Below are 18699 nucleotides of genomic sequence, written 5' to 3'. Positions count from 1 at the left end.
TACGAAGTCCAGACAGGATATACACGTTGAAGAAATGGATATAAAGCACTTACTTCCAGAGGAAGCAGATATCTCGGAAGATTTGTGCTTTAAAATGAATCGTGTGGAGGCCAACAAAATAATGAAGGAGGTATATGATCAGCATACGAAGCCTCGCTCTCTGGGTTAATTCATGGGCTGGTCTATTCGTAGATGAATAAATAAAAGGGTATTACAGTCTCAAAAATTGCGAACTATTTTACCCTTTTTATTTTATTCATGTACGAATATGCAAGACAAAGAATTAAGCCCGAACGCGAGGCTTCTTATTGACAGTCCACTAGAAAATGGTTTCGTGTTGTGGAAACTAAACCCTGATGGCAAAGATACCAATGCTATCGACGAAAAGAAAGAACTTGAAGATAAAAAAGAAGTTAAGCAGCACGATAATGTAGGACCTCTGAAAAGAGCGAATGAAAAGCTAAGGAGAATGTCAACGTTGAAGAAACGATTGAAATGACTTTGAAAGAAAATCTAAAAACTGGACGAAAATCCGTTGGAAGCCGTCCACATTATTGAGCTAGGAAAGCAAGACGAATTTAATTTAACCAAACAATAAAGTCCAATACAAACAACAGAGAAATGCAGTACGAAAAGTCTAAGATGAAGACGGTGGAGAATTCTAACAAAAAGAAGCAGCGCTAAAAGAGGGACGGTCGGCAGTTTTGTGCCTCAAAATGAACCATGTTGAGGGTATCTATTATAAAATAATGATGATCAGAATTCATCGTTAATTTTTCTTACCGCCGGCAAGACCTCGTGGGTGAGGGAATTTATTTATGGACGACAGTTCACTGGAAAATGGTTACATTGGGCAGAAACTTAACCCAAATTGCAATGGGAAAAATACCAATGCTATAGACGAAGACAAAGACATGAAGATGAAAAAGAAGATAAGCTAGAACAGCAGCGTTTGGAAAACGAACATTTTAGTTGAGAAGTGCAAGGAGGCCTAGCTGCAGTCAAATAAAGAAGACAATTTTGTTTACCTTATAGTTGGGGAAGACGAAGAAGAAACTGAAGTAAAACGGCAGCATTTGGACATGCAGCAAGACGATAATGTAGAATGTCTGAAACACGTGAAAGAAAAGCTAAGGAGAATGTCAACGTTGAAGAAACGACAGAGATATCTTTGAAAGAAAATCTAAAAACTGGACAACAAAGTTTTTGAAAGGCGACCACTTTATTGAGTTGGGAAAGCAAGAAGAATTTAATTTAACCAAGCAATGCGGTCCACAAAGAGGAGATTCATGTAACAAAGATGTGCAACATAAAATGCAATACGAAAGATCACGACGATATATTCGTATGGTAAAAAATTCAGACCAATCAGAGAGGTACAGAAAAAGTGAAGAAACATATCTCGGGAAGTCTGGACTTCCTCTCTGGGAAACCAATACAAGAGGTAGAGTGTTGGCTTCTCACATGGTAAATATTCCAAATTTTTAAATTGTTTCTTCCGACATACCTACTAGACCAAATTGGGCCTGGGGCTCATTTATAGATATATTTTGTCGTGCTCCTGGCCTCTCTTTGTTTGGCGGCAGAACATGTGAGACTGCCTACAACTTTGAGTCATATCATGTGGTATTAGAAGCAATTTTGAGTACCGGTGGTTTCCCAAGAAGAGAACCTAAAACATTCTTTAACTACGAAATGACTAATTTAAATCGATTTAGACGTCGATTAAGTCAAGGACTGTCTGATTGTTGCTTGCCAGTAGTCAAAAATGTTTCCATTGAGGAAGTTGACATTCCGTTGGAAAACCTGGAAGCAGTTTTTCTCAATGCAATTCATGTTTCTGTGACGAAAATAAGGCCCCCCATACTAAGACTTCAGAAGACCTGCCTCCCACGATCCTCGGGTTCATACATAAAAGGAGAAGAATCACTAGTAGGTTACATATAATGAATCCGACCAGATTTTCGGCACTAAGAGCTGATATATGTACGTAATTTGGATAGGATAATTGCTGATACCATACAGATATTCGAGCAGCAATGTTTTGAGGGTATAACTGTTAATAATAAAACCTTTGGATAAGTTAAAGTAGCTGCATATCTTGCCTTCAAAGAGCCAATTTGGGGCTTGAAGGATGCTGGTGGTGAGCGCATAATTGATGATGTGTTGCAGGCTTATGAATTAGCTGATTGCGTCCAACGCTAAGCGACACATCAGTGGTCATGACGACCAGTCATTCCATAGTTCGATCAGTCTATCTGCCGAGGGATTGGACAATAGGTCACCAATGGAAACTTTCTCCGATACATTTAGAGCAGATGGATCAACAGTTGAGAGCGTGGTAAGGTGCATTGGCAAGGCAATTGCCTGCAGGCCGAACAAAAAATCCAGTATATTGGAAGGAATCCCACATACCTAATTGAAAAATGCCGGGCCTGTTATTTTTTGATTTCGGTCCATCCTATTTAATAATTGTTTCATCTTAAGTTATTTCCCTAAAGCTTGAAAGGTGGCTATAGATCACCAATGGAAACTTTCTCCGAAACATTTAGAGCAGATGGATCAACAGTTGAGTGCGTGGAAAGGTGTAACGGAGCTGGCTTTTCATCAAACCCAGCTGCATTATCAAGGCAATTGCCCGGCGCAGGCCGAACACAAAATCCAGTGGATTGGACGGAACCCCACATACCGCATTGGAAAATGCCGGGTCCGTTATTTTTGGATTCTTGTCTAACATATTTAATAATTGTTTCAGCTTGGGTTATTTCCCTTAAGCTTGTAAGGAGCACATACATGCTTGTGCTCATATTAAAACTTGGTGGACAGTCTGATGAATATGGGAGCTATCGGTCCATTATATAAATCCTTCCTATTAAAGCGATTAAGAATTCTGGTCGTGGTGATTAGGATACCAAAGACTACCTACGGGATATGTTGGATATAAAGTCTAGTCTTCCCTTGGGAAGTTCCTATTCCCTATTGGGAAGTTCATTTATTTTGTACTAAGTTTTTTTTTTCTAGGAAATTTTGTGATGAGTTTCACTTTATTGCAACATGTGCTATAATTTTCCCCGCAATTGCTTGGTACAACTCTTCTATGATGAGGATAAGATAATGAGTGGATGGCTTGGCTGGCTGGTTATGCCATAACTCAAGCAGTGTGTATGAGTGGCTGTGTGTGTGGGTTTTGGTAGGAATTCCTCTTCTGCTGATTCTCTGTCTGTGTTTCTGTTTAAAGAAGTAATTCTTTGCATTCGTTGTTGTTGTTTTTGTTCTTTTTATTTTTAATGAAGAAAGAAAATTCCCAAGAAATTCTTAAAATATTCTACGAATCACTTCACACCAACACACACATACGCACAAGGGAATACACCACCGCTTCAGATATACAATAAGAGAGACAGACGGACAGACAGAAAAATTATAACTTGTTATTGTTAGAGATCTCCCCAGATCGATATGGATTTGATCTTTTGTTTTGACTTTGGGTTATAGATGGGAAAAGAAGATGACTTTGGTTTTTTGTTTCAAAAAAATGGTCGAATAAAGTATTTTTGTTTGGTTGTTTATTGTGGTGAATATTGTTTCCAATTTTGTGACGTTTTTTGTTTTTATTTTTAACGAAAGAAAAACACATAAAAATAAATGGAGAATTCCCGATAAATGATTTTTTTTTTATATAAATAAAAAAACAACAAAATGACATAAAACTTACTTAGTATTGATGATTGTTTATGTTGGTGAAACGTAAACAGCAGAAGGTAATCAAAATTGTGTGGAAAGAAATCTCAGGTTTACAGGTAGCCGGTAGGTAAGCAATGGGGGCGGCCTCTTGATTGGGGGTTTTATTGTAGATAATTTCTGCTAAACATTTTTGATCTTTTTTATTTGTTTAATATTATTATTATTTAATTTTTATACACTTTGTTTGGTTTCTTTGAACAAATTTTTTTATTCACACATCATTTTTAATTCATTTTGAATTTGAAGAACAAATCACAGCAGTATTCGTTAGACGAGATCTTTGAGATCTTTTTTTCTGTATAGAGGCGGAATTATTTTTTGTTTATTAATTTTTAATTAATAAAAATTACACACTTAAAATTATTTTTTATTATTTAATATTTTTTAATTACAATTTCTTGTTTAATTTTTTCATTTTGCATTTTTCGCATATTTTTTTCTTTTTCTTTGCACAATAAAAATTATTTTTAATTGATTACACAAATTCTTGATTATTTATTATCGCACACAAATAAAACGTTTTACATACGCCTGTCTCATCATCACTCACATCATCATCGCGCTTGTATCTCTCGGCGAAAGAAAAAAAATTAAATAAATGGCATTTGTTGAGCGATATCAATTGCGATTTGCCACGAAAAATAGCGTGAAATGTTGTTTTTTGCTGCTGCTGTGTTAATAAAAATACAAAACAAATTAAGAGCTAAGAATACCGACGACGACAAAACGTGTGCGCGTTCAACAAAATCAACAGACATTGCCAACTCAAAGTACGATCAACAACTGGCTGGCTGGTTGTTTGGACTTGCTACCGTAATCGCTTGCTAGAGTGCTCGGTCAACTGTTGATCAGAACAGCAACAACAACACAAATCATACACACACAAGTATTAAGACAGCAGGCAGGCAAACAGCCAACGAACCAAACCAACACCAACAAATGGCTGGCAGACAGTCTGTTAGTCCCTCCATCTGTCCGTCTCACCGTCATTCAGTCAGCCTGACACTTTGCCTAAGCTAAGTGCCATACAGGCAGGCAAGCAGGCAGACAGCAACAAATACCCAATAATAACATTAAAAGCCAGCAAGAACAACAACAACAATAATAACATCATCATCATAGTCGTCGTCTTCTTCACACAATCAGGCAGTCAGACTGCCGCCGCCTGACAGACCACAACAATATACAAACGTTGGTTTGGTCCAAGAAATGCCAACAGGCAGGCAGGCAAGCGAACAGCAGCACCTCACTCACTCACCATTCATACACCACATAATCAACCATCGATTTATACATTGGGTCCCCCAAAGCAAAACTTTGTTTTCTCCCCCTCCCACCATTTCAAATGTTAACGAAACACACACTATTTGGTTAGACAAACCATTCGTCTTCGTTCTATTAAAAAAAAAAAAACGAAAAAAAAGCGAACGAACAAACGACCGATCAACCGACCGTCGAAACAATTTAATAACGTAATAGATTTACTTTATCTGAAAGTTTTTTTCTTCTTTGCCTAAACGGCCCTCTCTCTCGAGCGCTAGTCACAGCACTCCGCAATAAACTCTTAGACACCTAGTCACAAACGAAACGAACTGAAGTGCTACAGGCAAATTTTCATTCAGGGTTGGGAACTACACCTCAACAACTAAAAACAGACAAAAGATCGAGGTGAGGATAGCATACCACCTGACGCTAAAGGCTTGCAAAGATATAATTCTCATTCACCCTGTACCACTGGTTCCATATGTAAGTATATCATTAATGAAAGCTGAAAGTTAGCTTGCCATCCGCCAAGGTAATCCTGGGTGAGAGGCTGAGGGAGCACATTTTGCATGGACTACCCTTTGTGGCGGTCATATCAATACAATGCCACAGATATTTTGGTTTAATGTTTCTCGTTCCTGGTCATTAGCGGACCAGTTACTGAACTTCATCATATCGTCGTTCCTGAGTACCGGTGTTTTCTCAAGGAGAGAGCCCAAAACATTATTTAACTACGAAATGACTAATTTAGGTTGATTTAGACGTGAATTATGTCAAGGACTGCCTGATTGTCGCTTGCCAGTAGACAGAAATGTTTCTATTGAGGAAATTGACAAGGCGCTGGAAAACTTAAAAATGGGTTTCCGCAATGCAATTCAAGTTTCTGTGCCGAAAATAAAGCCCTGTAATACGACTTTAAATACCCACCTCTCAGAATCTTGGGGTTCATATTTGAAAGGAGAAGAATCAAACGAATGGATCTGACCAGATTCTCCGAGATTCTAAGAGTTAATATACGTAATTCGGATAGGATCATTGCTGATACCATACAGATATTCGAAAAGGAACGTTACCCGGTTTTTTTTTGAGGGTATAACTGTTTATAATAAAAGGTCTTGCCTCCAAAGAGGCAATTGGGGGCTTGAAGGACGCTGGTGCGATCAGCCATAATTGATGAAGGGTTGAAGGCAAATTGATTAGCTGATGACGTCCAAGGTGTGTTACGACCCATGAATAGTCATGTTGACCAGTTTTTCCATAGTTCGATCGGTCTAGGTGTCGAGAGATTCGGCGATAAGTCACCAATGGAAATTTTCTACCATACATTTCGAGCAGATGGATCAACAGTTGAGAGCGTGGAAAGGTGGAATGAAGCAGATTTTTCATCAAACCAAGCTGCATTAGCAAGGCAATTGCCCGGCGCAGTGGATTGGACGGAATCCCACATACCGCATTGAAATACATACATATGTCGGGTCTGTTATTTTTGGATCATCATCAGCAGAGTTCGCGAGCTTATTCATATCGCTGTTCTCGATCTCGTAGTCGGACTATTAGTGATCAATCAACCATCGTAGACTCCAATTGTTAATCAGCTTCCACGTTCCCAATCATCGTAGAACTCGATCATCAACATATCTCGTCATGGAGAAACATCGACTAACCTGAACATCAGTCAACATCGTCATTACCAATCATCAATCAATATTGTCGTTCCGATCAACCATAGCGGCCAACCACCCTTATTGCCGGTCCTGCTACCAGCATCCCCAAGTCTATCATCCTCTCGCATTTTATTGAAATAGAACAATATTCGTTAGGTTTAGTGAGTCATTATGGAGACCTTGGACGCATCTGGACTTAACTCAACGGACGATAATAAAACGTTACAAAACATGGACTATATAATAAAGTTACCCGAAAAAACCAATAGGCTAAACAAAGCTAGGTCTGTAATTAGTCGTCGACTAAATAAAAAAATGTCTGCGCATATTTTGTCTTATATTTTGAATAAAATTGTGGAATAAAACAAATGAAGAACCCATTAGGCGTCAAATCGCCAGGCACATCCTACGAAAAGCTCTGGAAAGCATTGCTAAAACGCCCTAGATTGGAATCATCAAACCACCCCTAGAAGACCAGACAAGCCTAGAAATATGTGGCGCAGAAAGGTATCCTTAGAAATTAAACATATTTATAAATACTACCCGCATATAAAGTATCACGCCAACTGAGACGCTCGAAGGAACCTTGTCCAGCATGGTGGATGTCCGACCTCTCAAAGCTGCGAAAATAATCCCGAAGTGAGACCAAATTTCACAGCAGAAGCGACGGTATTAGCAAATGAGCGTGATGAGCTTTTTCGTGCCAATGCCAGTAACCCTAGAGTAAGGGAACTAACAATGGGAGTTAACAGATATAAGAGGAACAAGTGGCGAAATCACCTGTAGAATTGCAGCATCGGAGCCGGTATAAGTGAATTGTGGGCAACGGTTGTCAATCTCGAACCCTAGAAAGAAGGAAAATATGACATTGGACTGACTGATCCGAAGAGGTGCGCAAGTTATTTCAATCGACAGTTTGTCGAGCGAAGAGAAGAAGTACTACGTCGCATTAGATCTCTTCCTGTCGAGGATAAAGAACCACAATTTACAATGGATGATGTAGCGAATACCATCGGGAACGCAAAAGCGTTTGGCCCTTATGGAATCTCCAAAGTAATGCTGAAACAGTCGAGTATCTTACTAACGTTCTCAAATGTTTCCTAAGTCTGGAAAATGGGCAGGGTGGTCCCGCTACTAAAGCCAGGCAAATATACCAGCAAATGTAAACCGTACATTCCTTTGTCCTTTAAGGCTTTATTTCTCCCCAGCGTCAGAAATAGCTATCCAGTTGCCGGTTATCAGCATGGGTTCCGTAAGCAGAACAGCACGACAACAACGCTGCACGTCATCTTCACACATTTTAGTCGAGGACTGAACCAGCGCAAGCCGTGTGATAGAACAGTGATGGTGGTGTTTGACTTATCAAAAGCCTTTGATACTGCCAAACACTCCACGCTGTTTGTCCAACCTTTCTATAAACATCGAGCAGACAACCCTTAACCCAAGTTTGAAACGTTGGGTAATGAATTATATGTGTGGACGCCAGTCGTACGTTGAATTCAGGAACAAGACGTTCAAGCCACGTATACGGATGATTGTACGATCTTCAACTCCTATTTGTCTGATCTTACCATCTTTTTTTACAGCCACTCTGTTCACCACATGGACGGCAGGGGTGAGAACAGAGTTGAATGTCATGGTCGATGGAATTCCGACCGCCACAAACAGCCCAAAAATTCTAGGGCTCACATTCGACATCATGTTCATGCCACAGTTGTCTGCGACAAGTTGAGATGTATAAACAATTTCCTCAAGTCTCTAGCCCACAGAACTTGGGGTGCAGATAAAAAACCTTGTTGACCACATATAGCGCGATAGGTAGGTCTGTGGTATGCTGTGCGGCGTCAGGTTGGTCCGCTAATATAAGTGCAACGCTATGGAAAAATATTCAAACCTGTCACAACACCGCCCTGAGAATTGCAACAGGTTGCCTTCCTCATGTCTTCCTTGGACTATCTACATGAGGAGACAAAGATTCTTTCGGTACAGCAAAACAATGGCATGCTTTCATTGCAGTACTTGCTTCGTTGCAGTATTTTACCGTGAGAGCTACAAGAATCACCATATGGTCGGGAGGGATCTTCATGATCTAGAAAGAAAGGCCCAACGTTACAAGAGAGAGAAGGCAACAGCAAGGGGACTAGGCCCAAAACAAAAGAAGACTCCAATTTTTTTGTCGATAATTGGTGAATAAATTGCTCAAAGCTCCCGTCGAAATGATTGGCTTTCAAAGGAATTGTTAAATAGACTCCATGCGGATTTCGTCCAAACAAAAACCATTATTTCTTCTATAGAATAGAAGAGGTTCTTATGAGGTTTCTATAGAATAGATGAGCTCCGTAGGAGACTTCTATAGAATATACGAGCTCCGTAGGAGGCTTCTATAAAATAGTTGAGCTCCATTGAAAGTTTCTATAGGATATATGAGCTCCGTACGAGGCATCTATAAAATAGATGAGCACCGTAGGAGGTTTCTATAAAATAAAAGACCTCCGTAGGAGGTTTCTATAGAATAGAAAACCTCCGTTGGAGGCTTCTATAGAATAGAAGACCTCCGTAGGTGGCTTCTATAGAATAGAAGCCCTCCGTTGGAGGTTTCTATAGAATAGAAGACCTCCGTTGGAGGTTTCTATAGAATAGAAGACCTCCGTAGGTGGCTTCTATAGAATAGACGACCTCAGTTGGAGGCTTCTATAGAATAGAAGACCTCCGTTGGAGGCTTCTATAGAATAGAAAACCTCCGTTGGAGGCTTCTATAGAATAGAAGACCTCCGTAGGTGGCTTCTACCTCCATAGGAGGCTTCTATAGAATAGAAGACCTCCGTAGGGGGCTTCTATAGTATAGAAGACCTCCGTAGGAGGCTTCTATAGTATAGAAGACCTCCGTAGGAGGCTTCTATAGTATAGAAGACCTCCGTAGGAGGCTTCTATAGTATAGAAGACCTCCGTAGGAGGCTTCTATAGTATAGAAGACCTCCGTAGTAGGCTTCTATAGAATGGAATACCTCCGTAGGAGGCTTCTATAGAATAGAAGAACTCCGTAGAATGCTGCTATATAATAGAAGAGCTCCGCTGGAGGCTTCTATAGAATAAAAGTGCTCCGCAGGAGGCTTCCATAGAATAGAAGAGCCATAGGTGGCTTCTATAGAATAGAAGACCTCCGTGGGAGGCTTCTATAGAATAGAAGACCTCCGTGGGAGGCTTCTATAGAATAGAAGACCACCGTGGGAGCCTTCTATAGAATAGAAGACCTCCGTGGCAGGCTTCTATAGAATAGAAGACCTCCGTGGGAGGCTTCTATAGAATAGAAGACCTCCGTGGGAGGCTTCTATAGAATAGAAGACCTCCGTGGGAGGCTTCTATAGAATAGAAGACCTCCGTGGGAGGCTTCTATAGAATAGAAGACCTCCGTAGGAGGCTTCTATAGAATAGAAGACCTCCGTAGGAGGCTTCTATATAATAGAAGACCTCCGTAGGAGGCTTCTATAGAATAGAAGACCTCCGTAGGAGGCTTCTATATAATAGAAGACCTCCGTAGGAGGCTTCTATATAATAGAAGAGCCATAGGAGGCTTCTATAAAATAGAAGACCTCCGTAGGAGGCTTCTATAGAATAGAAGACCTCCGTAGGAGGCTTCTATAGAATAGAAGACCTCCGTAGGAGGCTTCTATAGAATAGAAGACCTCCGTAGGAGGCTTCTATAGAATAGAAGACCTCCGTAGGAGGCTTCTATAGAATAGAAGACCTCCGTAGGAGGCTTCTATAGAATAGAAGACCTCCGTAGGAGGCTTCTATAGAATAGAAGACCTCCGTAGGAGGCTTCTATAGAATAGAAGACCTCCGTAGGAGGCTTCTATAGAATAGAAGACCTCCGTAGGAGGCTTCTATAGAATAGAAGACCTAAGTAGGAGGCTTCTATAGAATATAAGACCTCCGTAGGAGACTTCTATAGAATAGAAGACCTCCGTAGGAGGCTTCTATAGAATAGAAGACTTCCGTAGGAGGCTTCTATACAATAGAAGACCTCCGCATAATCTTCTATAGAATAGAAAACATCCTTTTGACGCTCCTATAGAATGTAACACACGATACTTTTCGACCGATAATTCATATGTCCCATCTCTGGCTATTAGTCCATTCACTTTTATAGTTATCTCACAGTTATGGTGGTGGTATCGGCGGCGCTTCAGCCATACACTCGAATGTTGTACATTATAACACTGTAACAATCGTTCAAGTGCCTCTTTCTAAGATTAAATGAGCCGATAGAAAACCACCCAAATGGGAACTTAGTGGAATATCTTCAAAAATTCTAATCTGAAATTGTATGATGTGATAAAAAGCGGAGGGAGGTTAAAGTATTATAAAAATCTGAATGGGAGCTAAGTTCAAGTATCCGAGAAGGATTGATTATTCTTCTTCAAATCTGGGGCTTAGACATTTCCTATTTAATGTTGATGTTTGGCAACCCTAACATAGAGCGAGCTGCATTGTTCGTAACAAAAGACCTTCTTAACATTTTCCTACAATCCGTTGAAGAAAACAGAAAATTACCGTTAAATGACTTTGCATTTAAAAATCTTTATGGATTTGGTTGGTGTGGCGACCTTTGCAAGGAAGGGCGTACTCTGGGGGTCCATTGAACTAACAACAACAATGAATGTAAGGCGGCAGAAGCAGTGTGCTTCGGGAAACCAACATAATACCATAACAATTATTCGCTTGTGTAGGCATTTCTTTGGGAAGCAAAAGCGAATTCTGTCGTCGCTGTTATTGTTGTTGTTTGCCACTCATTCATGTGCATTCTTCTTGGTTTCTGTTGGTTGTCGTTTTATTGGTAAAGGAAAAACGGAAAAAAAGAAAATATAAAAAATACTAAAATTGCTATAAAACGATGTTGTCTCCGTCTTGTGTTTATCTATGGTGGTCCCCCATTATCGTACTATGTAGTTGTGGTTGTTGTTGTTTCTTTTTTAATTTCTTTCTGTTACGTTACGTTGCCATTTTTGCTACAAAAAAAGTAGACGTTGTGTCCATATGCATCGCTAACGGCAGCATTATTTGAACTTGGCTAAGGCGACATGTTGTAGACATTGTGTTGTCGCCTTTTGAATGCCTTTTGTTGTTGTTGTTGTCGTAGCCAGTGTTGTTGGCCGGTTGGTTGTTCCATTCGTTGTTGGGGATTGCACGTTTGTCGTTTGTGGTGCCGTCTACTTATTGGCATACTACCTATCTAAGAAATGCTTGCAAAAGACTAGAGTTGTGCCAAAGGAACTATATGGAACTATCTAGTTCACTTCGCAGTTCCAATGGCCCACATTTTTTCTTTGAACAAACTGCGTATACTTAATATCACACGTTATATTTCATGATGTTACTTATACGTTTTGGAACTAGTACAAGGAACTAGGAACTAGATTACCCAACTCTACAAAAGACTTTACTGAAAGATGTGTCGTACCTCCAAAAAGGGAATTGGGGAGGCCTTCTAGGAAGGCTCTAAGTATAGAATATGTACATCCAGAGGAGGACTTGTTTTGAATAGAAAATATAGTATATAGACAACCTTCAGAATAGAAGAGTACCATAGGGGGCTTATATAGAATAGAAGAACACCGTAGGAGGCCCCTATAAATTATAAGAGGTCGGTAAGAGGCTTCTGTATAACAAAAGAGCTTCGTAGGAAGCTTCTACAGAATAGAAGAGCTATGCAGGGAGCTTAAAGCTTAGACAGAATAGAAAAGTTCCATAGGAAGCTTCTATGGAATAGAGGAGCTCCGTAAGAGGCTTATATAGAATAGAAGAGTTCTGTAGGAGAATAGAAGACTCCGAAGAAGGCGTCTATAGAATAGAAGAGCTTCGAAGAAGGCTTCTATAGAATAGAAGAGCTCCGAAGGACACTTCTATGGAATAGAAGAGCTCCGAAGGAGGCTTCTATAGAAACGCCTCTTCTATATAATAGAAGAACTACGAAGGGGGCCTCAAAGAATATAAGAGCTCCGTTGGAGGTTTGTAGAGAATAGAAGAGCACCGTAGGAGGCTTCTATAGAATGGAAGAGCTCCGTAGGGGGCTTCTATAGAATAGAAGAACTCCGTAGGAGGCTTCTATAGAATAGAAGAGCTCCGTAGGAGGCTTCTAAAGAAAAGAAGAACACCGTAGGAGGCTTATATAGAATAGAAGGGATCTATACGAGAATAGAAGTCTCCGAAGAAGGCTTCTATAGAATAGAAGAGCTCCGAGGAAGGCTTCTATAGAATATAAGAGCTCCGAAGGACACTTCTATGGAATAGAAGAGCTCCGAAGGAGGCTTCTATAGAAACGCCTCTTCTATAGAATAGAAGAACTACGAAGGAGGCCCCTAAGAATATAAGAGCTCCGTTGTAGGTTTGTAGAGAATAGAAGAGCACCGTAGGAGGCTTCTATAGAATAGAAGAGCTCCGTAGGATGCTTCTATAGAATAGAAGAGCTCCGTAGGAGGCTTCTATAGAATAGAAGAGCTCCGTAGGAGGCTTCTATAGAATAGAAGAGCTCTGTAGGAGGCTTCTATAGAATAGAAGAGCTCCGTAGGAGGCTTCTATAGAATAGAAGAGCTCCGTAGGAGGCTTCTATAGAATAGAAGAGCTCCGTAGGAGGCTTCTATAGAATAGAAGAGCTCTGTAGGAGGCTTCTATAGAATAGAAGAGCTCCGTAGGAGGCTTCTATAGAATAGAAGAGCTCCGTAGGAGGCTTCTATAGAATAGAAGAGCTCCGTAGGAGGCTTCTATAGAATAGAAGAGCTCCGAAGGAGGCTTCTAAAGAAAAGAAGAACACCGTAGGAGGCTTATATAGAATAGAAGGGATCTATACGAGAATAGAAGTCTCCGAAGAAGGCTTCTATAGAATAGAAGAGCTCCGAGGAAGGCTTCTATAGAATATAAGAGCTCCGAAGGACACTTCTATGGAATAGAAGAGCTCCGAAGGAGGCTTCTATAGAAACGCCTCTTCTATATAATAGAAGAACTACGAAGGGGGCCTCAAAGAATATAAGAGCTCCGTTGGAGGTTTGTAGAGAATAGAAGAGCACCGTAGGAGGCTTCTATAGAATGGAAGAGCTCCGTAGGGGGCTTCTATAGAATAGAAGAACTCCGTAGGAGGCTTCTATAGAATAGAAGAGCTCCGTAGGAGGCTTCTATAGAATAGAAGAGCTCCGTAGGAGGCTTCTATAGAATAGAAGAGCTCCGTAGGAGGCTTCTATAGAATAGAAGAGCTCCGTAGGAGGCTTCTATAGAATAGAAGAGCTCCGTAGGAGGCTTCTATAGAATAGAAGAGCTCCGTAGGAGGCTTCTATAGAATAGAAGAGCTCCGTAGGAGGCTTCTTTAGAATAGAAGAGCTCCGTAAGAGGCTTCTATAGAATAGAAGAGCTCCGTAGGAGGCTTCTGTAGGATAAAAGATCTCCGTAGGAGGCTTCTATAGAATAGAAGAGCTCCGTAGGAGGCTTCTATTGAATAAAAGAGCTCCGCAGGATGCTTCTATAGAATAGAAGAGCTCCGTAGGAGGCTTCTATAGAATAGAAGAGCTCCGTAGGAGGCTTCTAAAGAATAGAAGAGCTCTGCACGAGGCTTCTACAGAATGGAAGAGCTTGTAGGTGGCTTCAATAGAATAGAAGAGCTCCGTAGGAGGCCTCTATAGAATAGAAGAGCTCCGTAGGAGGCTTCGATAGAATAGAAGAGCTCAGTAGAATGCTTCTATAGAATAGAAGATCTCCGTAGAATGCTTCTATAGAATAGAAGAGCTCCGTAGGAGGCTTCTATAGAATAGAAGAGCTCCGTAGGAGGCTTCTATAGAATAGAAGAGCTCCGTAGGAGGCTTCTATAGAAGAGCTCCGTAGGAGGCTTCTATAGAAGTAGAGCTCCGTACAAGGCCTCTACAGAATATGAGACTTCTGTGAAATAGAAGAATTCCGAAGGAGGCTTCTATATAATAGAAGAACTCCGTAGGAGGCTTCTATAGAATAGAAGAGCTCCGTACAAGGCCTCTACAGAATAGGAGACTTCTGTGGAATAGAAGAATTCCGAAGGAGGCTTCTATATAATAGAAGAACTCCGTAGGAGGCTTTCATAGAATGGAAGAGCTCCGTATAATGCTTCTATAGCAGAGGAGAGCCCGTAGGACGATTCTATAGTAGAGTAGAACTCTGTATGAGGCTTCTGTAGCAGAGGAGATCTCCGTATGACCTCTATAGCAGAGTAGACCTGCGTATAAGGATTCTATAGCAGATAAGGCCTATGTATGATGCTACTATAGCAGAAAAGTCCTGCGTATGTGGCTTCTACATCAGAGAAGACCTCGGTTGGAGGCATCTAAAGCAGATACGACCACCGTAAGTGGCTTCTATATCAGAGAAGAAGTATGTGTCTTCAATAGCATAGGAGACCGCCATCGTCCATAATAGAGAAGACCTCCGTAGGAAGCTTCTATGACAGAGAAGATCTCCGTAGGAGGCTTCTGTAGCAGGGAAGACATCAGTATGAGACAGAGATGACCTCCGTAAGAGTTTCTATATCAGAGAAGAAGTATGAGCTTCAAAAGCACTGAAGACCTCCGTAAGAAGCTTCTATAGCGGAAAGACCTACGTACGAAGCTACTATAGTAGAGAAGACCTTAGTTTGAGGCATCTATAGCAGAGATGTCCTCCGCAAGAACCTTCCATAGCAGACAAGACTTTCGTAGAAGGTTCCTATATCAAAGAAGACCTAAGTATGTGGGTTATATTGCAAGAAGACCTCCGTAGGAGGATTCTGTAGTAGATAAGACATCCGTGGGCGGCTTCTATAACAGTAAGAGGATTCTACAGCATACAAGACTTCCGTAGGAGGCTTTTATAGCAGAGATGACATCCGTATGAGGCTTCTATAACAGAGGAGACCTCAGTAGACTTCTTTTATAGCAGAGAAAACCTGCGCAGGTGGCTTTTGCTGTCTCTATAGAAAATACAACCTCCGTAGGAGACTTCTATAGCAGAGAAGACGTCCAAAGGTTTCTATATCAAAGAAGAACTGGTATGAGGCTTCTATAGCAGAGAATACCTAGAGGAGAGAAAGAAGATTCCATAAGATAGAAAACCCTTTTTTAAAACAGAAGACCATACCGCAATTTTTCACATCTGCCTTTTGTTGGTTACGTTATGATGTCATTTGAAAAAGGCCCTCTCCCTTTGCCTCTTATACTGTCCAGCCAGCCAGCACCATAAGTTCCCTCAAATGCATAGCAGTCACTCATTCAACCAGCTCAACCATATGCAACCATGAATGCTCCCCACTATCATGCACTGTCATTGTGATTGTTTTATATTTGTTTTTGCCATCGTTTTTCGTCGTATTCATTTTCAGTTTTTCCTATAGAAAATACCTCCTCACTCAACTGCCGAACGAGACGGAGCTAGACGACTACGTTGCTGCTGCGCTGCCGCTGCTGCTCATTACCTCATTCGTATCTATGCATTTTCGATGGTTTTTCTTTCTCGTGTTTTCATTACTGTACTCTGTTGTGTTGCATGCATGACAAACAGTCAGAGGGAATTCCTTCCTTGGTTGGCTAAGGCAAGAGTAGGGGGATACTACACACAGATACAAAGCAACAACGACAACATGCATTTTTCAAAATGTTTTTTTTCTATGCGATTGTTGGCTGGAGTATATTTGTGTTGGTGTTTCTGTGTGTGTGTATGTTTGGATTGGTTATGTTTCTGTTTTGGAAAATACCTGCAATGTTTACCTTGTGTGTTTTGTTCTTATTTCATTTGGATTGCGTTGTTTGTGTCTCCTCCTCATTCGTCATTCATTTAAAAGCGGATAATATTTTTGTTTGTAAATCTTTCATTTCTTGTTCTTCCTCTTTGTCGTCTTCTTGCTTTTCGTCGTCGTCGTTGTCTGCTTTGAAGGTGGATTATTTTACGTTAATTGTTTTCATGTTTGGGAAACCCTATGCGATTGTGTATTTGTGAATAGTGAATATGACGCAGCTCTGGTGCATCTAGTTTTTCGCCTCAGGGTGGGTCATTAGACGTTGTTGGTGTTGTTGTAGCTTTTTTTATTATTAAATATCACTTTTGACGTTTATAGGTTGATTTGCATACATTCTTTGGTGTGTCTGTTTGTGCTATTGTGCACACACACAAACTCAAACACATTCACAGGCACACACAGTGACCGCATTAAATTGATTTTAATTGAATTGGACCGGGGGTTAAGTGTTATACAGTTACACACATACTGGCCGCATATTATTGTACAATTTGTCGCCGCCATTGTCGTTGACGAACAATAAATACAAAATTTAAAAATGTTGTAATTGCAAAACTATCCAAATATTTTATATTATATTAGTAGGTGTAATGAAAAACTGTGGGAAGTAAAATGGTCCTTTTTCATACTCCACAGATCATATTTTATAATGAAAGTGGTCATCGCAAACTAGACATCGGTTAATAAAAGAAGAGTCCGATTTCATAGTAGCGGTATCTTGTTATATAACAGAGTTTTAAAAACTTACCAATTTTTGAAATACAAGCCATATACCTATTTATACTAACCTGAAAATAAAAGGGATGATTATTTACAGAAGAAATTCAATTAAAAATGGTAAAATTAGAAAATGTATTCTAATAAATCTAAGTTGAAGTCGTATCCTATGTGGTCCAGCTCCTACGGAGGTCTTCTATTCTATAGAAGCCTCCTACGGAGGTCTTCTATTCTATAGAAGCCTCCAACGGAGGTCTTCTATTCTGTAGAAACCTCTTACGGAGGTCTTCTATTCTATAGAAACCTCTTACGGAGGTCTTCTATTCTATAGAAGCCTCCAACGGAGGTCTTCTATTCTATAGAAGCCTCCAACGGAGGTCTTCTATTCTATAGAAGCCTCCAACGGAGGTCTTCTATTCTATAGAAAACTGCTACGGAGGTCTTCTATTCTATAGAAACCCCTTACGGAGGTCTTCTATTCTATAGAAACCTCTTACGGAGGTCTTCTATTCTATAGAAACCTCCTACGGAGGTCTTCTATTCTAAAGAAACCTCCTACGGAGGTCTTCTATTCTATAGAAACCTTCTACGGAGGTCTTCTATTCTATAGAAACCTCCTACGGAGGTCTTCTATTCTATAGAAACCTCCTACGGAGGTCTTCTATTCTATAGAAACCTCCTACGGAGGTCTTCTATTCTATAGAAACCTCCTACGGAGGTCTTCTATTCTATAGAAACCTCCTACGGAGGTCTTCTATTCTATAGAAACCTCCTACGGAGGTCTTCTATTCTATAGAAACCTCCTACGGAGGTCTTCTATTCTTCTATTCTATAGAAACCTCCTACGGAGGTCTTCTATTCTATAGAAACCTCCTACGGAGGTCTTCTATTCTATAGAAACCTCCTACGGAGGTCTTCTATTCTATAGAAACCTCCTACGGAGGTCTTCTATTCTATAGAAACCTCCTACGGAGGTCTTCTATTCTATAGAAACCTCCTACGGAGGTCTTCTATTCTATAGAAACCTCCTACGGAGGTCTTCTATTCTATAGAAACCTCCTACGGAGGTCTTCTATTCTATAGAAACCTCCTACGGAGGTCTTCTATTCTATAGAAACCTCCTACGGAGGTCTTCTATTCTATAGAAACCTCCTACGGAGGTCTTCTATTCTATAGAAACCTCCTACGGAGGTCTTCTATTCTATAGAAACCTCCTACGGAGGTCTTCTATTCTATAGAAACCTCCTACGGAGGTCTTCTATTCTATAGAAACCTCCTACGGAGGTCTTCTATTCTATAGAAACCTCCTACGGAGGTCTTCTATTCTATAGAAACCTCCTACGGAGGTCTTCTATTCTATAGAAACCTCCTACGGAGGTCTTCTATTCTATAGAAACCTCCTACGGAGGTCTTCTATTCTATAGAAACCTCCTACGGAGGTCTTCTATTCTATAGAAACCTCCTACGGAGGTCTTCTATTCTATAGAAACCTCCTACGAAGGTCTTCTATTCTATAGAAACCTCCTA

The 18699-nt window shown here is 40.5% G+C and overlaps 1 protein-coding gene and 1 long non-coding RNA gene across 4 annotated transcripts in view; one reads left to right on the top strand and one right to left on the bottom strand.

Annotated features, from left to right (window-relative positions):
• The window catches only part of LOC141405574 (uncharacterized), a 28881-nt gene extending 20656 nt beyond the window's left edge, over window positions 1–8225 (top strand). Inside the window, exons 3-4 of the long non-coding RNA XR_012413230.1 lie at window positions 448–1350; window positions 1443–8225. This is a non-coding gene — a long non-coding RNA (uncharacterized lncRNA). The remainder of the gene's footprint in view (window positions 1–447; window positions 1351–1442) is intronic.
• Window positions 1–18699, bottom strand: part of shn (zinc finger protein schnurri) — a 282408-nt gene that overhangs the window by 56795 nt on the left and 206914 nt on the right. Inside the window, exon 1 of one of the 3 annotated variants that reach the window (XM_073990067.1) lies at window positions 3716–8625. The exons of the other annotated variants lie outside the window; for them this stretch is intronic. The gene's annotated coding sequence lies outside the window, so the exon portion shown is untranslated. Of the gene's footprint in view, window positions 1–3715; window positions 8626–18699 lie in introns of those variants that run through there. 3 annotated transcript variants of the gene reach the window in all.

Source organism: Musca autumnalis, unplaced genomic scaffold (assembly GCF_047663935.1).
Source record: "Musca autumnalis isolate F117 unplaced genomic scaffold, ASM4766393v1 scaffold_5, whole genome shotgun sequence".
NCBI lineage: Eukaryota > Metazoa > Arthropoda > Insecta > Diptera > Muscidae > Musca > Musca autumnalis.
The sequence above is the reverse complement of the archived record's forward strand: the minus strand, read 5'-3'. Positions and strand labels throughout refer to the sequence as shown.